This window comes from Pyrgilauda ruficollis, unplaced genomic scaffold, assembly GCF_017590135.1.
Source record: "Pyrgilauda ruficollis isolate IOZ18807 unplaced genomic scaffold, ASM1759013v1 scaffold58, whole genome shotgun sequence".
In the NCBI taxonomy this organism is placed as follows: domain Eukaryota; kingdom Metazoa; phylum Chordata; class Aves; order Passeriformes; family Passeridae; genus Pyrgilauda; species Pyrgilauda ruficollis.
The window spans coordinates 315,428-338,667 of NW_024527488.1; the positions used below are offsets into that span (position 1 = coordinate 315,428).

The 23,240-nt window shown below is 39.8% G+C and overlaps 1 protein-coding gene across 2 annotated transcripts in view; it reads right to left on the reverse strand.

Moving 5' to 3' along the window:
* Positions 1-21,785, reverse strand: part of PDE5A (phosphodiesterase 5A) — a 105,720-nt gene extending 83,935 nt beyond the window's left edge. For both annotated transcript variants that reach the window (XM_041482268.1, XM_041482269.1), the window contains exons 1-2: positions 21,265-21,785; positions 19,078-19,164 (exon numbers count right to left, since the gene is read on the reverse strand). The gene's annotated coding sequence lies outside the window, so the exon portion shown is untranslated. The remainder of the gene's footprint in view (positions 1-19,077; positions 19,165-21,264) is intronic.
* Between the last annotated feature and the right edge of the window lie 1,455 nt (positions 21,786-23,240).

Sequence of the window (23,240 nt, forward strand, 5' to 3'; positions counted from 1 at the left end):
TTTGTGATGTTCTGTTGCAATTTTGTTAAAAGAGGATGACTGACTCCATTAGAATAACTTCAGAGAAGAATAAACGGAACTTTTTATTGTACTTAAAAATACACAGCAAGTTACCATGGCATGGAGACAGATAAAATAAATTAAGGTTTCTAACATTAATTCCCCAAGTCTGTTCTGGAGGCAAACAGCATTTCCAGTTTGATTCAATTTGTTGTGTATATTTCCCCAAGCTCTCTTTCATTATGATGCAGGGCGCTTCAAACATTAGAAGAGCAGTGAGCAATGCTCATCATTCTCACCCCTGTTGGTATTGGCTTTGTAGATGGAGAACTGATGATATAATCAGGATTCTTTCCCTCAGCCTGTGCTCATCTATACAGGAATGGGTTGTCAGCTCTGAAAATCAGTTCTGCTTTTGCTCTTGAACATTTAAGTTTTTAATGACACCCAAATCTGAGGATGCTTTGAACTGCTACACAAAGCAGGCCATTCCATCTCTGAGAGGATAAACTGAGACAGAACAAAAGTCAAGAAGGTTTCCAGGAGAGGAAGCAAAAAGCTAGCTGTTTATTCCCAGCCAGATGTACTTGTCTCTTTCTCTGTATGTTTGACTTAGTCCTGGCTCAGCTCTCTCCTTGTTTAGGGTTTGCAAGAATGAATGGATATTATGACACGCTGTCTCCTGATAGTTCCATGTAAATAATTGAGGGAAAGAGAGGTGAATGGAGTTACTCAGGCATTTTGGGTTTTAGCAGATACCCTGAAATTTCATATCCAGACAAAACATGACACAGGGCTTAATATTGTCACTGCCTTCATTCATCCTGCATTTCTGGTGTGTCCAAGGGGATTGCAACAAGCAATTACCAGCTGGAAAGGAGAGATTATATCTGGGTTGCCATCATGAATACAGGTTTAGTAAAAAAAAAAAGATGAAATTCCAGTTGCTCACTGCAAAAAGAAGGAATGAAAGGTGCTAAAATAAATATTTCAATGAATTAGTACAGAACTTCGAGTTTTCAATTAGGAGCTCTGCAAGGTACTTGAGAGATAAATGGAGAAGCAGTGCTCAGCTTTAATGACCAACAGGCTCCTTCTTTACCTTCCTATAATATTCTGAAATAAAAGCAGTTTAATCAAAAGTAAAGTCCTGCCATACAGTTATGGACACATGACATGCCAGGAATTTCCAGTGGGAGCAAAAGGCACAAGAACCCCTGCACACGCTGGGTGAATTTGCACAGTCCCTACATACCCCTTTCTTCAAAAGCCCTCCCTACCTGGGTAGTATTTTAATTCATGCTTCTCATGCCTCTGTGATGTAAAGAAAACCATTTTGCAGATGAGAAATCTGAGTACTGCATATTCACAGCCTGGCCTCCAGAGTTAGTGCAAGGGTTCAGTCTAATCTGAAGAGAACAAACCTCATGAATATTCAGGAATTTTGCAAACCGATAGCAAGGAGCAATCGTCATGGGCTGACCTAGGAACAGGATGTTGCTTTGGTGATGTGCAGTGCTTTAATCGCAGTGCATTTCCACTAAGCCCAAATGAGCCTCAGGCCATGATCAGGAGAAAAAAAAAGGCTCCTTTATTCAACAGATTACAAAATTTATTATCTTTATGTTTGACTGAATAATTTATCCATATCTGGAAACTCAGGGATGACTGAAAAATAGCTCAGTGAGCTTTACATTAAACTCAGGAATATTTGGGTTGTGTTCTCACAATCCAGTTTCCCCCAAAACTGCTTCTTGACCCTGAAACTGAAATTGTTGAATGACAGGAAGATGAGCTAAAACCTCTTAGCAGATCTCAAATTTTTTCTTGACAGTGTTGGCAGCAACAGGACCAGCTGTAAATGAAGGATGAATTGAAGTCAGGGGGACAAAAAACTTTTTGCCCTTCTCTCTGAGTGGCTTTGCCTCCCTCAGGTGCCATCTCTCCAGCCAATGTAAATGAGTGAAGTAGTGAAATTAGAAGAGTCTTGGCTGATTTCACAAGGAAAGAATATTGTCCACAATGGCTTCAAGTCTTATTGTTTGACACAAAAAGTGTGTTCTCTATTCACACCTGATGAGCTATGAGAATGTTTTTCCTGAGGAGAATCAGAACTCAGTTTTACACATTTGAAATGATAATAATTAAAAATATGACACACTGATTGCGTTGCAGCAGCATGGAAAACATGTTCTGTTACAGGGAGCAGCTGTGCATATTGCTGTATTTTGCACTTTCATTACAGGTTAGCTGGATAATGTTAAATAGAAGATATTTTGATGCAAACCTCTGGTGATTTTACCTTGTAACTGACTCATTAGCTAAAAGAATTTTTTAAATGTGTTAATTTTTAAAGTTCACATATACAGCTTGAGTATATTTGAATAACTCTGAAATAAAACATTTCTGTACACAGAAGGGAACAAAAATATGCCTAGAGCATACCCAGACTTCATTTACTATGCCTGCTACCCAAACTTTTCCTCTGAGCAGAGCTATGTAGCTCCACAGAGTCATGTTAATAGTGCCATTAATCTTCCCTGCAGTAATCTCTACCTCTCAGCTTTTCCACATTCAGCACCTGGGGCAGATTTGACCTGACAAGTTTGTCCTTGAATCCTATCATTTACAAAGTCCACATTAAAAAAACCCTCATGTATTATCAGCACTGCTGTGTTTTAACAAATAACTGCCACCAGCTCCTGCCTGAAATAGTTCATTTGCAGAGCTGTTGCCACCAAACTGTGGAAACCAACCATCAGTCAAGCGCTTGTTTTGGTCTCCTTTTCGCAGCAAAGAGAGCAAATGAACTGCAGATGGAGCACTGTTTATACTTTCCCATCATCTCAGAGTGCCGGGAGCTGTTGCTGTGATGTCACTGCAGTTGGGCAGGACGCAGAGAAGGCAACAAGACTGGAAATATTTATTTATTGGGTTAAGGCTAGTTGGACTTATACTATAGAAAGGACAACAAGGGGTTGGAAGTGCAAGGTACATCACCTCACTTTTGGTGTAGACCTATAGGGGAGACACCACACGGGGGGAAAAGGTTTGATGCATCTGCTGATCAAATTGAAAATGGAAAGAACTTGTTCTTAGATTTTATGTAGCTCTGTGTCAGCAGGAATTTTTGGTTGTCTGGGATGGGGTGTGTATGTGAAACCTCTGTCAGAAACACTGGTCTTTCTGGCTGAGACAGATGAGTTTTGTCTGATTAAGATAAATAGTGTAGTCCATTCCCACCCTCAGGTGTCCACCCATCTTTGGAAGCAGTTGTTTACTGATGGCTTGTGTTGTGCATGAAGCAAAGCAACATTAATTGAGAAAACTGATCGTGGACTTTTTCATTTCCTATAGCAGGCTTCATCCATGAATCTGTGCTTGCAGCAGGAACACCATAAGTCATTGGAAAAGTCTGATAACAGAGAGCTGCAGAACACCCAAGCAGTGATAAAGCAAACAAATCAAGTTTATGGTATCACAAAAGGAACTTTGTCTACCTGGCCAGAAAGCAATATTCTTTACAGTATTACTTCCTCATTGTCTAGCCAGTGTTTTGTGTTGCTAATTGTAAAAGCTGCAAACAAAGCATGTGAGCCTACTACAATATTCTCTATTAGGCAAAGATCTCTCCTGCAACTTCTAAGAAGCCTTATGTGTAACTCTGCTCTCCTAAACACAGAGTTAATTTCAGCTAAACCAGTGTCTAGTAGAAATGTGGGAATGAGTTCTTCATATGGCACCCCATGTAGAGAGAACAAATGTCCTTTTTGTTTTAATAATGAACTTTCAAGGCATCTATGCTAAATGGTTTTGTTCTGCCTGTAGTGTTTAGTGCTCAGTTTCATTGCTGTCTGTAGGAAAGTACATTATTATGTGTTTAATGGTCACTTAAGGCTCACTTAAAGTTTTTATTACAGAATGCTTATTAATAGTGCACAGCTTATTTCTGGAGAGATTCTGTTCCGCTATTTGTGTTTAACTAATGTTTAAAAAAAAATGTGAAATCTTAAAGAGGTTGGTAATTTCTCTGAATATTTATGTTGGAAGGGATTTCAGGAAGTGATTTATTCCCATTCTTCTGCTCCAGGCAGGGCTAATGTCGACATTAGAACAGGATGCTCGTGGCCTTTTGCAGTCATATTCCTGGTGTCTGACTCAAGGTTTCCCAGCCTGTCCAGTGCCTCTTTGTTGAGCCCCGGGGAAATGTGCTCAGTGCATCCACTCAGTTCACCTCCCAGGCAGCCTTCAAAAGGCTTTGGGACCAGAGCTGGGTCCCAGGTGCTGTGACCAACAATTGTGCATCTGCCAGTGTGTGCCTGAAAGCCTTTTTCAGCACACTCGGCTTTCCTGCACTGAGCTGGTGCTTCAAGGCAAAGGAAAGTAAATGCTCTGTGTGGTTCCTTAGGGAGAAAAGCACTGTGGGATGTAATTTACTAAATTATCAGCAGGGGCAGGTAGAGGAAGATATTTTGGCAGTCAAAACCAATAATGAACTTGCTTTCTATTCACTTGATCAAGGGGGTTTTTCTAGTCCTACTTCATCACCCCTTCTGTCACTAATGTATTCCTTCCCTGAATAGTTAGGCTTGCATTAATCCCTCTGGCTGGCAGGAGGATCCCGATTTTCAAGATCACCAAAGCAAATACAACCTGTATCTTCATCTCTCATATTTTTTCACTTTAGAACTACTCGCTGATTTTCCAGACTTAGAGAAAATGTAGGTTATCCCACCCAGTGGGTTTCCCTGGTTCTGCTGAGCTGGAGATATAAACACTTGGAAGAGAATGCAGGAAAAGGGGATCATATGAGAAGTCTGTAAGAAAGCTCCCTTCACTGTCCCATGATAACTGTGACCCTGAGTATCTCTCCTGCACTGTGGCCAGGAGGAAACAATGAAATACTCCAAGTCACAGGAAAAGGAGAACAGCCACTGTGGTGCAGCTGCAAACCTGCACCGGGGAGGACTAGCCTGGGTAATTTAAAAGATGTTTTTACCCCCAGGCTAGATTCTAACTTTGGCTAGGCTGGGGTAAATCAAGCATAACTTTACTGACATCAAAGGCTCTGCTCCACATGATCTAGCTTCATCTCTTGAAAGTGAGGTCAAACCCATTAACTTTTCTAGGCAGGTTCTGCCCAAAATGGTAGGGTGGAGCAAGGTCAAGCCTATGATTTTATTATTTTCACTTGGGCACTTGCGCAATTTGGTATTCACATCTGGCTTTGCCTTTTAAAGGGCACTTTTTTGGCATCTGAAGTGGCAATTGTCTGGCCACAAGTATTCAGCTGCCCAGTTTTGGATGGGGTGGGTTAGGAGTAGGCCAGCTTGAGAAATACAGATGCAAAGGGGTATCTAGTAATTTTTAGGATGCTGTAAGAAAACTGTATTGGATTTTAAGGTTCAATATTCAGGCTATTATAAAAATGGAGCTCATTTTTTGCCTGTATCAATTTTCTTCTTTCACTTTAATTTAAAGTTAGTGAGCCATACGCAGAGCAGAGATGAAAGCCTCTTAGTAAATGCCTGTGACCTTATTTTGAGTAATCTATAGCATTCTATAACATTTTTCATTGTGATAAAATGTAAGCATTGGGCAATTGCTGAGGTGCAGGTCCCAGTTCAGGTAGTTGTGCTTAGCTGCATGTCATTCTTAGCTGGAAACTTATACTGTGATATCACATTGCTTTGAAAGCAGGGGATCACTTTAGCAACATGCTACCTTCGACATTTCTAGTCAAAGAAAATAGAAAATTTAGCTCCGGTTGCAGTTGCTGCTGTGGGTTTAATGCATTCCATGCAATACCACGGGAAGGGGCTTATCTGTAAGAGGGAGTAAACTTAAAGCCCAGAAGTAAAGGTGGGCTGTATTAAACATTCTCAGACACCAGGTGGCAATGAGCTGTGTCGCTGTGCCTGGTGACCGGGCAGGACCATCTTCCCCTGCAGAGTCTGGGAATTGCACGGGAGAAGCCATATTCCTATGGAGTACATGCCTTAGGGCCTCTGATCTATCTCAGCACACTGACAGTGACTGCAGTTTTTTCGTTCCAGTTGGTGTGAATCAGTTTCCATTCCCTTGGTTGTCTTTTGTCATTTACCACTTAGCAATGTCATGTTTTAACACTCTCTGTGTCCTTTGGGAAGCAACCACATTCTGTTATTTCGGCTGTGAGCCTGATAATCTACTGAAGTGGTGATGGATGTTTTAAAGAAAATGGCAATTATCATGTGCAGTTATGCTGAGCTTGAAATCTCCTGGAGCCAGTGTATCCTGTTACCAACAATAAGAGCATGTGGAGCACTTTGCTCACCTAGAAGAGAGACGGTGATAATTTAAGAATGAGTTCTAAGAGACATATTTGCTTCTGGTCTATGCTGATGTTGTAACTTTTTCAGAGAAAAGTGGTAAAGTTATTCACTAGGATTTTTTTCTATTGAGGCAAAAAAATAACCTTCAAGGACACTAGCAGAGCTCAGCATCACTTCTCCCATGTTGCAGTAAGGTCAGCATTAGGAATTCCTCATTTTATGGGATGCTCTGGGAACCCTTTGTCCATTTGCAGGAAGGCATTCCTCTGTAGGTGTGACACTTCAACTGAGCACTTTTCTTAGTAGTGGAAAGCACTCAGGGCTTCACAGGCATGTCCTTAACATCTGAGAAGAAACTGCTTCTGAAGGAGCCCCATGTCATGTTCTTCACTTTTAGATCCTAGCAGGGCAATCTGAGCCAGCAGAACTGAAATGTTCTGCAGGAAGTCTAGTGTTTGGTAGTGTGTACTGCAAATGCCTCCTACAAAAATGATACTGGAAAGGAAGTTGCAGTAGCAAAGCCGAACACCACAGACACAAAGCAGTGGTGTTGCAACACTCATGCAAGTCTAATTTCTTCTGTGTCTGTGATGGTATCAGTCTTTAGTTACATAGCAGTCCTACAGTTTTTTCCCATTTTCTGCTGATTTTTTTTGTGCAGCTAAAGTATATCCAGCTAAAGCTCTGACTAAAACACCTTCAGATAATGACACTTGAGCATAATTTCTTGTATGGCTGGGTTCAGCTCCAATCACCCTTTTGTAACTACATACAATAACAGCCTTTGGTAAAGTGGTGTGATCTAAACAGGAAAAGATGAGAAAACCCCATAGAAAGTTCAGAAAGGGCAGGGAATTAAAAAGCCAGGAAAAGACATGGTAACAGTGGAAAGATTGAATTTCATGTAACACGCAGCAGTCTCAGCGTGCACGTTGCCTGGCCAAGGTAAACCACACAATAAGTTACTGTACAAACAGAGAATCATGAAGTGTGTGATCCTTTAATCTTGAGGTGGCATCCCTGTAGTTCTGTTCTCATTGCCTTGTTATGGATAGAAGGAGCTGATGTGGCTCCAGTTCCTGAAGAGGCATGGTAGCTTCTAATTGTTGGAAAACAGATTAAGACTGTTCCATGGTTTCACAGGCATGCCTAAAATCCAGCTGTCAGGCGTATTTCTATTTAGTTATGGTTTGGAAGGTGTTTAAGGGGAACAGCAGTTTAGTGGAGCATCTGGATCTCATTGCAGGCCTGCTTTTTGTTTTTGTGTTTCTTAATTTATTATTGCACTTTCCAGCTGGGCTCATAGAGGCACAAAGGAGAAAAGACATGGCCCCAAGTCACAAAGCAAATTTGTATTCCAGCTTAAACTTTAAAGTTTCCTTTTGCCTTTTACTTAAAACATTAAATGTTAGAGCTTCCAACACTCATTGATGGTATTTTTACTTGAAGTTTAACTTATGATTAATGTATTAACATTCCTTGTTTCGAAAACAATTTTAAAAGACATTATAGAAGGCTTTATTTTTTTCAGCTTTGTTTTGGTCCACTGCTGCTGTTTTGTAGGAATAGTTGCTTATCTGTCTTTTTATTCAGAAGAATGTCAGGGGTGTGTTTGTGATTTGAGGGCTCCTGGAGCTACTCTGTATAATGTGCTGTATGTTATGGGTAATCGATACTTGACTCTTAATATGGATAAAGAAATAGCAGAACGTGCTGGCTAATGACTGCATTATGTTGTTTATCCTGCTTATGAGTCTTCCTGCAGGCTGTTCATCCTCTCACTATCCATTTCCCAGTTATTTCTGACAAACTTTTGCTTTGAAAAAAAAAGGCAAAGGGCTGCAGTCACATCCATGTTCTGATCGTTGCCTGCTGTATTCCTCCCTCACAGGACCCAAGGTTGTTGTCCTCCCACTCTGTTAAACTGTGCCAAAATACAGAATGTAATTGAGAAATAATGCATTAGTGCTCTTGTGAGGAAATAAGGAAATCCAAAAGGAAATTCCACTTATAAGTGTCTTCAATTGTGTTAAGGCAAACTGTATATTTGGTTGTCTGCTCGGAGAGGAAAACTGAAGCCCAGCCACTTAAGTTAAAGGTGTGTGTGACCTTGGCTGTGCTGGTTGTTTGCTACTTAGATAAGTTCTTGCCATTTCTGATATCTGTGGATCATGTCCTTGGAATTGCTGTGTAATGCAGCTAAATCATTTCCATGGGCGTGAAGTGGAAAGACAAGAAATTTGTCTCAGGGTTTAATCTGAATGAGATACAATTTTACAAGAGATTAAAGAAGGCTCTTGAGACAGTAAATAGAAATACACCCAGAAGCAGCCATTTGGGTGTCAGGTCTTTAGATTTATATTCATACTCACAGATCTAATTACTGCTGGTGAACTGGAAATATCTATACCAGCTCCACTCTTCCCTGGTGTGCTTCTGATCACAGCTGTATAAAGCCAGTGAGTGAAAAAACAGCAAGTGCTTGTCAAACCTCAAACACTGGCCCAATTTCTTTTTGTTCATGATCCATGCAGAAAAAGACAGGGGTGATTCCAATTACTTTTTATCAGATCAATGAAATGGGATAATTTCTCTGAGTTTTGTGGAACAAGATGTTATCTCATGCAAATTACAGCAGCTACATGGATGTTTTCTCAGAGAAGCTGTTCTTCCAGCTGGAACCCTTGGAATACTTTCTGCACCCTTTCCTCCTGCCTCACCCTTGAACTGCTCCTGGGGTCAAGTAATGTGGAGGAAAGGCAAAAAACCTACAGGAGCACAAAGGAGAATCATGAGAGCTGTGGGGCTTATCCACTGAATTGGTGGTAAACCCTGAAAGATGGATGGGACCTAATTGTAACAGTGATCCTGATGGTTCCTTCTCAGATTTCTGCATTTATTCCTGCAGCTCTGAGTATTGCAGTACAATGCCTTGTCACTGTGTATCTTTGCTCGGCTCTCTAAAACTCTTATGCCCTCACCACAGATTCACACATTTCTCACTCACCTGGCAGTATTTAGAGCACTGTCAGGATCTGAAACTCTCCACATCATTGGGCAACCACCAGTAAATGCACAAGCTCTCACTTTGGAGAACTCCTTGGATGCTGTTGGGATGGTTGTGAGCAATTCTGGCTGTGTCAGCCGGAAAGGCAGCAGACAAATGCAGAGAGAAGAGCATGCTAACAAGTGCTGGAAAGCAGCAGGCTGCCAAATGAGAGCATGTAGAGCATGATGCTTTAAAAAGTGCTGGAATTTGTTACTTTATTCTAATTTCCTGTGTTTTGAAGGTTTTTTTGAAGCTCTGATGGCACTGGAGACATAGTGATGATGAGCTGGAGAGAAGCATAGCTTGCATGCAGTCCTCAGTCTCAGAAAATTTTGAGACCTGAATAATTTTCTTCTGGGAAAACTTTTAGTGCCAATTATGTTCCAAAAGAATTTCCGAGGCAGCCTGCCCATCCAATTTCTCTCTTTTCCAGCTTATAAAATAGCAAGCTGATAGCATGCATCTATCCTTTTGACCCTGTGGAGCATAAGGCAACTGAAGAGTCATAGGGCTGCCCCTGGAAGCTGGGTTATGGATTCTGGCCAAAAGCGTGAAAGCTGTAATTGATGTGGAAGATTTTTCTTCTCTTAATCATGCCTTCATATTTGAACTCTTTCCAGTCTTCCCAAAGAACAAGTCATTAGCCACTCCTTTGGAAGTAGAAAGGCTTGAGGCAGCATAGTTTGAGATTTGTTTGACCTTTCAGCTCTGCTTTCCTCTGAGCACAGGATTACTTCTGCTTTGTGCAATTTGGATTATGTAGGGATTCAAACATCTGAGAGAGTGAGGGAAATGATAATTTTTGGGTCAATGAATGAGACGTTTGGGGAACCTCTCTCTATTGGCTGGTATGTTTTTCAGGAAGTTTGGTGTTATCAGAGTAGTTGCTGAAGCTACTTGCATGAAAATCTGAAGGGTTTTAATAGGATGTGAAAGTCTGAAATTTCCTTCTGCTAAGGACAGGTCTTATACTGTGATGTGTGTTGAAGACAGAAAATATTTCACAGCCTGTTCACAGCAGAAAATATGTGAGAAAAAAAATCAGTATGCAAAAGGAAATAGTTAAATTATATTAAAAAAATCAAGAAATGGGTTATAGTTATCTGATTTGACTGTCCAAAAGAAAGAGAACACTGCTTTTCCCAGGCCCAAAAAGAGTTTGCAGGACCGACCCCTGAGAGAAGCTGACCAAATATGTATGGAAACAAGAGATTCCTGAAGGAGCTGTCTCTGCCAGAAGAGCTGCTGCAGAGATGTTCCTCTTAAATAAAATAACACCATTCCTGTAGGAATTAAAATCTGACTAAAATCACTAACCTTATGGAAAATACTCCAAAACCTACACTCTACTCTTCTCAATGCAGTTGCTCCAAAATACCCTGAAGAACAAAATGCTGCAACTTAAAGCCAATAACACCAATTCAGGAGGTATATAACGTCTGCCCGTGTATGGAAACAAAGTCAGGACAGCTGATTTAATTCACAGAACATACAGAATTTGATTAGTATCCTTCAGTGATTGGTTGTGTTACTGATGGTAGGATTTGTTTGATAATAGCCAAGTGTAAATATCATTTGTACCATGTAACCCCGGGTTACTGTGGTTCCCACCCTCCCCCTGGCTGGGGGAAGTTGGGTTTGATCTTGAGTAACTGAGACAGAAGTACCAAAGTACAGTAAATCCAACATAATACTTTCTTACCCCAAAATAGACGTTCCAAAACACTGGAAGAACACAGCATTTTTTTTTCCTGTATTATTTACTCAAAAAACATATGAAAAATAATACAGTTCAGGAAGCTTATGTGTGATTAAAGGAATGTACTGTGCATACATCTTAATATGCAACATACACATAGTTCCAATTGTATTAGTGCATGGAGTCAGAGAAGAGATTTCTAAAGGCAAAGCAGGAGTTACTCCCAGAAACTGAGAGGGAGACAGTCTCAAAATTAGCTTTACTGGGATTTTATTTCTGCTTTGCATGAAGGCTGTAGCATGTTGGAATCTCATATGCATTCATGCAGTATTTGTCTTTTAAGCATGACTAGCATTCTGAGAAAAAGGCTTAAGATGCAGTTGGAGCTTAAAGAGCGTCTTGGAACTTAGGGATCCAAGTCCATGGTGTATAGTCTCTCCTGGAGCCAGGATAACTTTTTTCCTATGTGTAGGTAAGGAGACCAAGGGTTGAGCAGAGCTGGCTGTTAGGAGGGTGCTTTTGGTGACAAAGTGACACTGTCCCTCCTGGAGCTGCCAGGCTGTGCTGTTATAACCTGCTCTGAATGTGCCTCTCTCCTCTACTCTCTAATCAGTTTGAAGGGGTCACTGGCCATGCCGGGCATCTGTGTAGCTGCTGGGGTGCACAATTTCTTTTGAATTGTCTGCCTCCAGCTTGCATTATCAGGTTACTTTTCTTTCAGGGGCCTGCATAAGAGAACAGGCCTCTGCCCAGTGTCAATTATAAGTGCAAAGAAAAGCCTTTTTGTTTGGGTTTGCCTTTGATGTGTGTCGAGAGGAAGCGTGCAAACCACACTGCTGGGTTAGCTGACCTCTCTGCGGTGAGTTCCAGTTGCATTTACTTTTCAAATAGCTATAAAAAGTGAAGGCTTTTCAAAGCTGTAACTGCAAATTGTTCCCAGCACAAACCCCAAACAGCTGCACTTTGTGCTGGGAAATGCCTTGAAGGCTGAAGGAGGGAGCCTTCCCTCCAGGCCATGTAGATGTTTTACAGCTGTATGTGTGGCCTTGAGGTTAAAGTGACTTCCTTGGAGATCCCATCCCTAGATGGGCTGGCCAGGCAGTTTTGTGGTTATGAAGGATGACCTTGGCCTGTTGTCCCGAATGCTGCTGTGGGGGCAGGAATGTGCTGATGGGAGATCTGCACATCCTCACCTTCCAGAGGTGCCTTTCAGCACCCTTACGTCTCTTGGCACTCCCTGCATTCAGGGCCCTCCTAATCCGTATAGACAGGTCTGGCCGGCTCAGAGGGAGCTGGGGCCGTGATCCCTGCCAGCCTGAGGTGCTGAGTGCTCCCATTAACTCTGTGGGGAAGCACAGGAGTCCTGTGCCGAGACTGTGCCGACACCAGGGCCTTGTTTCTGGTCACTAAGCAGGGTTTGTTTTCTATATCCTGAACTTTCTCAAGCAGCTCTGGAAGACCCAATTCCAATGTCTGCTTTACATTTATCTGACAACTAATTTAATAAAAGCTCTGCAATTAACAGGCTGAATTTATGTAGCTCATGTTCTTCAGGGCCTCATCTGAAGGCTTTGCAGTTCTTATGTGCAGAATTTGCAGAGGCTGCACTGATCCACTAAGCTCTGCTCTAATAGTGTTTAAAAGTAATTGCCCTCACCATGTTGTTTCTGCTTTGCTATTTCTAAACTATGCGAAATTCAGGAAGCTGCCTCTTGCACATGATTATAAATTGCTGGCTGGGGTGAGATACCTAACAGGCAACTAAAATATAATAAAATATTAAATGCATTTTCATATTGTGCACATTCTCTTTACATATTGTTCACAAGGGACTCTGAATTTGCTTCATAATAACAACCATGAAAGGAAAAAATTCTTTTCTCAGTAATGAACAGACACAGCAGAAGGGTTTTGGCATGCAGTTCTTCCCTCAAAGAATTTTGCTTGAAAAGGGTATGAAGAAAATCTCAATAAAATATTAAGATTTGACCTATTGCTGATTATGTTCGAAAAGCAGGAGAGAGTCATGGCAGGAATGTAATAGGAAGGAGAAGGAAAGTAGGGTGCCAAGTGTATCCCTTAAAAATTAAATTTTTCTGCTTTGTTATTAAGAAGAACAGCAGGTTTTATTAGTGGCTTATAAATGACACCGAAAGCTGGAAGTGACAACTAACAGCAGCCCACGGCTTGTTAAGTCCATGATAGAAGGTTATAATTCATATGCCATCTGGAAATTTTGTTGAGGGCTGCTCTCAACATGAGCTCATCATTTGGTACAAAATATTCTCCTGCAGGAACATGTCTCAGAGAACAACAAGAGAACTGAGGGGCAACAATTTTCAGGATAAGAATCGACAAATTCTCTGAAGCTAAGAGATTACTTTATTTTCACCTTTGACTTATTGGTATTACTCTGAATTCAAAAGTTTCACTTAGATCCTGAAGTCTGAGTGCTCTCTTGTTTCTTCCTGACTGGGACTGGTGATATATTTAGACCCTGCCACATGCCACAGACAAAAAGATTTTACCTACAAAACTTGTTCAGGATACTTGGTAGGAAACTGAAAATGGGAGAAAAACATAAAAATGAAATATTAAAGATAGCTTGATGGAATCTACCAACTTGTCTAACACGTAAGAAAAGATGGGAAAATTTGTTATGTTTAGGCTAATAAATGAGAAGACAGGTGATGTGTCATACACATTACATAACAGAAGATAAATGCTAATGAGAAGAGATTATTTAAGTGATAACATTGGCACATGAAAAACTTCATGGTGACTAAAAGTCACTTTAGATTTTAAATAGGAAAGGCCATTAATTTTTAACACAGGGAAAGCCCAGAGCCTTGCAGAAATTTAGCCTCAGGAATTGTCTGAAGCAAATCAGTTTATTTTAGCATTTAACAGAGAGAAAATGCATGTACAAGTAGCAGTGCAATCAAACTTTCAAGAGGGCTTCCAAGCAAAACTGAAATCACAGATGATGAGCTAAGTTTGTTAAACACAGCACATTACTTACAGAAATGTTAAGGTAAATCATGGACGTGAAGTAATCTAATGTGAATGTCAATTATCTGAGCAGTCTGTAATTAAACCCAGACTTTTCTGATAGCTGTGGCTGTCTCCACATTGTTTCAAAGTGTTTGACCTTGAATAATATTTGCTGAACTGGATGTCTACGGCCACAATATCACACAACATATTTGGAGTTGTGGAAAGATGAGCTCACCAAGGGCACACACAACCCACAGCCTGATCCATGGACAGTGACTAATGTCAGCCCAGAAAACAATCTGATTTTCATATATCCTGAAAATGCTCTCTGCTTGCATGGACATTCAGAGATGTTTTTGACAAAGTAAGTCATCAGTTTTCCTGCTCTCACCAGTCATCTTTAAAGTGGCACTTCCCAAAAATGTGTTCTCCTCTGAGATGCACACCATTAGTCATGTTGTTGATTCAGTCAGGCTTCCCAAAGCCTGGCCTGTGTCTCCTATCAGCTTCTTCATTGTGCATCCTTTTCTTTGAATTGTTGCTGATCTAACTCTGTATTATAGTAATTCTGTGTACACAGAGTGTATTTTACACTAACATTTGCTTATTGTGCTAAAGACCCTCAGGAATAATCTTTAATTTTTAAAGAATGCTGCATTAAAATTGAAAACACTGTGACTCTCCCAACAGGCCATAAAATTACATGAGATTTAGGTACTGTAGGATCCTCCCCTTAGTATGGGATATATATAAAAGAAGCCTTATTCACCCTAGTGAATAGGGTGAACCCTAGTTTCAGCCCAGTTAAAAATGAGATTCACTACAGCACCAGCTCCATAGTGCTGTTTTTAGAATAAAAAGCTGTGAAAAAAAGAGCTCAAAGTCATTGAAGCCATTCTTGAAGATTTAATAATTGAATATATTTGAAGCACTGACATTTTTAGTCTTATGAGTATTGTGAAAATCACAACTTTAGTCATGCCTAAATGCAAACCTTATAGAAATATTCCTTACAAATTGATTTAGGGTTGGGAAAACATCATTCTGCTTGGTATTTTGTTTGGTTTTCTTTTTAAAAACAGGTTCATCTCAGAAACAAGTTTTTCCCTTTAATTAGTCAAGAAAATGGAAAAAATTATTAAAAATACTATGCTGGTAAAAATACTGTTCTAATATTTTAATCCTTCTTATTTTCTGTTATATTCTGTTTTCTCTGAAGCACAGTCTGCACAAAGGAATTCAGCTGCAGAAACCATTGTTTGAAGTGCGAAGCTGAGACTTTCTGACAAATTGCAAATAGCTAACTTGAAAAAGTGCTCCCTGGTATCTTCCCCTGAATGAAAAGGAACACGTCTCTTCTGACATGTGTTCTTGCTATCTGCTGATCTCAGCATTTAAGAATGTTTCAGGACAGGACAGAACTGTATTAAGGGAACTTGGATGAGTAAATCCTCTTGTGGCTCTTTAGGAAGTTATAATCTGCAAAAGGACTTCACTTGAAGGAATCTCTTCTACTTAGAAGGCAAAAAGGGAAAATTAAAACTCTCTATTGCACACAGCTTGCTATCTGATTTTTCCCCTCATGTGTAGCCAGATTTTTCTGAGGGAAAAACTTTAATGATAATTGCTTTTTTCCATAGCAGAGCAAGGATTTTTTGAACAGATGCTGACTGATTCCGTTCTGTGCAATTGGACTGGCGGCTCTCAGAGTACTTGTTCAGGGCTGCCAAGTTACGAAATGTTTGAGGTACAAGCAGAGTGTGAATAAAGCTTTTATTGCTTTGAACAAGACATCTTGGCTCAAAATTCCCTTGCTTACATTTGTGTGGATATTAATGACCTGTTAGTTAAATGTGGATGTAAAAATGTCAGATGGACTAAAACAGATCAAATCATATTTTTTCTTAGTTTTGCTCTTTAAATCTTTTATGGTTACTATCACTGGGCTTCCCTCCTCTTCTCATGTTTTGTGTTTACTGGCTGTTACATGGTCACCTTTTTCAACACAAATACAGCCACAAATCAGAGGCTGCTTTTGTTGTCATTTATATAAACAGAGTTGTTGTCTCTGCTTTCATAGATGAGGGAATGATTTCTAAATAGGATAAGTGAAGAACTCCTTATATTCTTCTTTATATTTGAGATGATATCTCTGAAAAATAGCAGGTTTCTCAGGGTCTAAAGTCTTTCACATATGCCAGGAGAAGTTTCAATTAATCTTCTTAAAATCTGTCTCAAGTCTTTAAATACTACTCTTGTTGTATTTTCAAATTCTAAATTATTCTTTTATGTTTGCCAGTCTTTTTTTCCTAAAGAAAGTTTTATAATTTAATCTGATAATGATTAAAAAATTAGTGATATGAACAGTTTTTTTAAATTTTACTCTATTCTTTTTCTCTTCTCTCAGTGTGGTTTTGTAAGTGAAGACAAGTAGAAAAGGCAAATATGGAAGAATTTTTTGCTTAATAAAGGAAATTGACGTGTTTAAATACATTGAAAGAGAAAATGAAGTTTCACTATTTTATATAAAATGAATGTATCATTTTCAACCAAACCTACCCATTATAACTTATTAATGATATTATTTAAGTAATTACACAGCATTTCAAGTGCTAGAAATTGCACAATGAATTCAAAGTTTGCTCCCTTTCTGGTGCTGCAGCACAGCCTGACCTGAACAAGATCCTAGGAAGTAACGCTGAGCAAGTTCACTGTTACAGAAGCATCATATTTTGCTCTTCTTGTCACTGCAGATTCCAAATTCTGTAAAATTGTCCCTTGTTTCTGATCCTTCTCATAATGTTGTTGTGTGATACTCTAATGGTACAAGAGTTGTGTCAGCACCCTGTGAGGAAACATCTGGAAACCATTAATGCCTTGTGGGGCACAGGATGGCACAGTCACCACTGATGCATCTGGAAAGAGCAAAACCTCTGTTGTGCCCTGGTAGGGCAGGTGATTACCAGGGGAAGGCTGGGAATCTCTCAGGATCCTTCACACAGACTCCTGGCACCTATGCAACGGCTGAACCTACTGTATGACCAGGAACCCAAACGCTCCATGTGAAAAGGATGTGGAATATTGCTCTCCTGGTTGTTGTTAGTTACAATCTGTTGGTGACAGTCCAGTCTGTAAAAAGTGACAGCTACATCTGTGTGGACAAAATTCCCATCTGAAGCAGATCTGAAACTGAGTTTTTTTGAGCTTAATTGCATGTCTTGCATAGCATTTGATTTATTCATGTGCACAGTGGCTCTGTGGCACATGGCAGCAATCACAGGTAGGATGTTTTGTTACATGTGACATGAATGACATAAGAATATTTTTCCTTGCTGACATGGTTCATCTGCTCAAACTTAAAGAGCTCTTTTAGCAAGGCATCCTTATTTTTTCATCTTTCCTTTATTCTCTTGTAGTGGTATCATCAATTAATTATTCAGCTTCATTTCAAATATTTTAAATGCACTTTTTATGTAGGACATAATGTAGGACAATTTATGCAAGATCATTTGTGTCTGATTATTACATATTTTCCACAGAATCTAGAAAAGCTCACTAAAAGTCAAGAACTTTATATTTTCATGACTACATTTTTCTGGACACCCTCTTTGTTTATTAATATCATAACTGGCAACCCTTATCAAACTCCTTTGACTCTTCTGGTTCTGCCAAAAGCTGGGACTGTTCAGGCTGGAGAAAAGCGCAGAAGACACAAGTAGAAGTGATGCTGTCTTTTTATTTTATTTTTATTTTATTTTATTTTTTCCAGAATGCCTGCAGCTATGATTTTCCACTCAGTGAAGATTTTTGCCCCAAAGGAATGAAGAGTAGGCAGATGCTCAGAGAACAAGTGATGTGGATCTGGGAAGATATTAAGACCTGCAGCTCATGACAAGGTAAAATCTTTTGCAAACAGAATTACAATTAGCTGTGTTCTGATGGGATTTCTGAGGACTCAGAGAATTCTTGGTGGTTCAGAAAGAGATTTTTAACTTCTAATATGCCTCGTTTTCTGTCAGCTATGCAGAGGCAATGGAAAACATTTGTCAAAACAGATGGCAGGTTTAGCCCCCCGCCACTGAATACAAATGGGAAGTTCAAGGTCCAGTTAATGGCTGCTGAGCCAAGAAACATTTGGAAACTTAGTTTAGCATTGAATAGACCCCAAAGAATACAGTGTTACAATTCCAGGACGCCGTGGCTACGGCCAAACTCCGAATGCTGTGAGCAGTCGTTTCACAGCTTATGCTTCCAGCCAGAACGAAGAACTGCTGAGGTGCACAAAAACTGAGATGTAGCAGCTAACATGGTTTTCAGGATTTTTGAGAAATGTTTGACAGCTGCTTCAGCCCAGCAGAACATTTCTTTGCCCAGTGCTTCTTGATATTTTACTGTCACTCAATTGCTTTTCCTAAACTAAAATAAATATTATCTGAAAAGCAATCGTGCATAAAATATACAAGGAGATACAATGTGAAAATCTCTGTTTTTTCTATTAAATCATACTGGCATTTACACTGAAGTAAGTTTCACAGAATCTCTACGTAAATTGTGGCAAGTATGATCTGTGGAGCCGAAAGGTTTTAATTGTCAGTGGTGTAACTACAGAAAGCAAAACAAAGTCACAGAGATGTTTTACATGTATCCAGTGAAACAAATACTGGGGTAATTTGTGCTGATTAATAATGAAAAAGGTTCTTGCTGTGATTGAAACAATTTACTGTTAAATGAGCAGAGGTTTCTTGCCTGAGTTTGGAATAAGAACATAGAGAAAGCTCCTAAAAAGTGTTTGTAATAGTGATCAGTGCTTTATACAGACCCTAATCAAGATCCCAATAATGTAATCATACAATAGATTAGAAAGGTAGATTTTTCCTATGGAATGGGTACTCAGTGCAGTGCAGTAAATGCAAGGTTAAACTGCACTGTGTCTGTCTCTACCTTCGCATCCCTCATCCGTACATCAGGAATTAAGCATCGAAGACCAGAAGTGTAGCACTGTTGACAACATGACTGACCTGTCAGTCTTGCGCACAGGTCCCTGTCACCAGGTTCAGAATGTTTCTTCCCAGTTGGATCTGGCTGAGTTCCCTTCTTTCTTCACACTGAGGGGAATGTACAAAAGCAACTTAAAATGAAGAGCAAGGGCTAAAAGATAACTTTTGTGGATAATTGTCAGACTACCCATACTTGTTTTCCATAATTTCACAGGAATGGCTTCCTAAGGATTAGGTAAGGCTACCTGACTAGTTTACTTTTTTTTTTTCCTTCTAGAATTTAATGAATCTACGGAATGGATGTCGTGAGTGAAAGCCAAGTTGCTGTTAGCTATATCTTATATAAGGTAAGCTGTTAAGCACCCAGTGTTATTACCTTTTGTCTTTATTTGGAGTTGTAAAGAAGCATTGATATGCATTATACCCTGAGTGACTTGCTAGTGAGTATGGAAAAACCGCAGGTCCTTAATTTCTATACCAGGGGTTTCAGACTGGACCTAGAGACCAAATTAGATAATTAAAATCCAGGTAATCTTATAAAGATGTGCAATTCTTTCTCTTCAAAACCCTTGTGTTTTTCATGCAACAAATTTGGCCAATATGCCACCATTGCTTCCTGCAAAGCAGAACTGTGAAGAAAGCTGTTAAGTGTTCCCTTAGGAATTAGGCACTGATGATCAGCACAGCAGCAGCAGGCAGATGTTAACACACCTCAGTTGGCAGGAAAATTCAATTTTTAAAAGACTCTGTGTTCCAAATAACTGTGGCAGATGTACAGTGAAGCCCACAGAGCTGTGGGAGCTCATCACTAATACTGAGGGTCTTGGCTCTTCCTGACAGATAACAGCTTGCTGTAGCGGCTGTCTCCAGAGGGTTGCTGTTATTTGGAAGCAGCACATTTCAGTGCCTCTTTTCTTGACAATACCTGGGATTAATTTAGTCTACTGTTGTCTAAAGATCCCTGTGGACAAGGATCTATCTTAAAGGAAATGGCTTCTGAGACCCAAAATGAATGATGAAGAATTGTGGTTGCCAAATTTGTTTACATAGATGGGCTTTTTAGCCGAGACTTTCACTGTGTGGTTTGACACTAAAAAAAAGTCATTCCTGGATTAAAGCACTGGGAAACAGTATAAGGAAGTAAAAATGGATGTACAGAACTAGTAAACAACTCTTTTAACTATATCCATTATTTCAAATAGAAAAAAAATCATTAAGTGAATTGCATTTTCCCAAGTCCGGCTAAGGAACAAGGCATTTCTTGCTCGATTTGTGAATGTGTTCAGTACTGTGTAAACAAAAGAAATGCTCTTTTCCCTTAATACTTCTATAAACCTATGCTCTGCCACTTTAATCTACCAGTGACAATAATGCAGCATTTTATTTTCTGATTTGTTGTGATTATTAAACCTGTGAGCTTAGGTAATTTTGTTTAAATACAATTAAAATTTAACAACTTGCCTAGTTATCCTCCTAGTCAAATTTGTCCTCATTTGAGGGCTCTTTTCTAATTTTGACTTATTAAATTCTGTGAGAAAGATCAAAGGTGCCCTCCTGTTCCTTATTACAGAGGATCAATGGATCAGATACTTCAAGGTTTGATAAAATATCTCAGTGAATTCAGCTGTATGCAGTAATTATTGTGTTATTAGGCCATTTTACAGTAAGAGTTAAACTCCCAATCCTTTTGTAAACACGCTAAACAAGTACCTCTTTCCTGAGGAGCATGGTTCTGTTTTTGTTTCGTATTTGAAAATGTACCATGTCCTTTTCAGTTGCTAAGCTGTGTGATTTACGAACTGCTCTCGATGGATTGTATTGGCATCCCATCAGAACTGCGTTCTAGCCTTCCTCCCTAAAATACAGGCAGTTCTAAGAAAGCAGCACTATTCTTGTGAAAACAGCATTTATATATTTCTCTTGCATGTTTATCCTCAGCATCATCTTACTGGGAACATGCTTAACCTGCCAAAAGCTCTTCTGAACTCTGACTGCAAACCATTCCAAAGTCCAAATTTCTCATGCAAATGCCGTATGACCTCAGGTAGGCAGAGAACTCCAGGTTCTCTGAGCACATTATCTGCAACCAACTTTACAGTTTTCTGAGCCTTTTGGCTGCTGCATTTTCAAAGCACTGTTTACTTATTGCCCTTGTCATTCTAGTCAGACTGCATAGCTTTGATCCAGGCAGTTTGCTTTCAGTCTTACCTCAGGATTCACAACCTCATCGTGCTGAGAAGTCTGACCCAGGTGCCTTATCCTGAAAACCTGGAGCTTTTTATTTGTTTGATTAACTCCCATGGCTTGCAAGCGATCCAGCTTTTGTTCAGCCGCTGTTCAGAAGGCTGGTGCATGGCTCTGCACGGCTTGGGCTTTCCTTAATCAACATATGGACTATAATATATTGGTTGTTTTGAGTCTGATGTCATGGGAAAAAGTGTTGCTTCAGTCAGTATGGAAACTTGCCCAGATACCTTCGCGTTGTTTCTTCCTTGACTGTAGTATCTGCTTGAAACTTTTCACTTGCCTTCTAATGGTTATTCCTGCTCATCCACAGGCTGTTTCCAGTCCAAATATAGTGCTACTTGATTGAAAAAATCCAAGAAGCAGTTCTCTTTTTGGCACATGTTTAACAATCCCAGCTAAATCCCTTCTGAAATGCCATGGTCCGGTTTGTCATAGAAGGTCACAGGCTTGCTGAGGCTGTCCCTCCGGACATTTCAGCGACTTCTGTGTCTGCACAGCTACAAAAACTCAGCTGAAATCTGGAATGTTTTTCAAACCCTTTCTTCCCCTCCCTCCGAAGTGGCTGTGAGGAAGCAGTGACCGAGGGTATCCTTGTGAAACTCCCATTGACCCTCAATATGGAATGTGCAGCCAGTTCAGGGCTGCATCGGGGTCCTGTGTTTGGGGTTTGTTTTTTGTACTGAGGGAGCCTTTCAGATGGTGTTTGGGAATTAATTTAAAAGAACAGCTAAAGTAATTTTACTTGCTTGTCTGCATAACTAAAGGATATTAGTCAGGGCAAACTAATGTAACTCCAGTGATATTAATAGAGCTGAGCTAGAACAACTGGAGAATAAGCCCTAAATTTTAGGGAAATTATTATTGTGCAGGCTGAGTTTCAAAGGCTGTAATGCTGTCTAATAATGTTAGGAGTCTCTAATGCCCAACTAATTCCTAATTAGCTTTTCCTTCCCTGTTATGCTTTTTTGTTTATGTCAGAGTTTTGCTGTAAGAAAACAAAAACTCTGTTCAAGATAAACCTGCCCTGAGCTGTGCCTATAGACAGGTAGTACCTGCCCAGGACAAGAGGCTCAGCAGGCTCAGGGCTTGCACACTTCAGCTGAAACACAGAAAATCAAAATGTGTTTCTCTTTGTAAATACCAACTGAGATTTTTTCTGTAATTTCTAACATGGCTGATTAGGAATGGATTTTCCTAGGGACAAAGATACCATTCTAACTTGGGGGTTGTCTCACTGCCAGATTTCAAGCTTCTCTTATAAATCACTATGGCTCTTCAGAAAACAGATGAAAAATATGAATGTTGGCGAAACCACCCTGCACTAAGTTTGCTCCAAAAATGGCTGAACTATTTTCTACCAAACTTAATTAAAAAATAATAAATTACCAAGTCAAAGAAGAAGAAATTTCAACCTGGATATTGAAGTTTGGCTTTATAACTTTTCACACATTATGGAGTTAGGGCTTTCTCCTTGCCATCTGATTAACCACTTCAATTTTTGTCTGCATTAGAAAATTTATACAATAATGTAAGGAACAACAAGTATGGAGAGCTTTGGTTGGTTTTATCTGGGTTTGAAGGATCTTCTGAGTACTATCAAAAGAGTGAAAAGGGTCCGAGATCCCAGCTTTTCTCAGGCAGTCCTCATCAGAAAGGGCAAGTGTGTAACTCCACCAAAATAAAGAAATGCTTAAATTATTAAAATAATGCATATTCTCTTATCTAAGGCACTTTGTGCTGTGTGGGGAAGCAGGTTAGAAAGCAAATAGAGAAACTTTGTAGAGGTCAGTCTGTCCTGGACACCCTTAAACTGCAATGCAGAAGATGGCAAAATGAATCCGTCTGCAAACAGACTGGAAATTAACAACTACTTGAATGCAATTTTCCTTTTACCCAGAAGCTAGGACAGTGCTTTTTGTTACCTTGTCTAACCTATT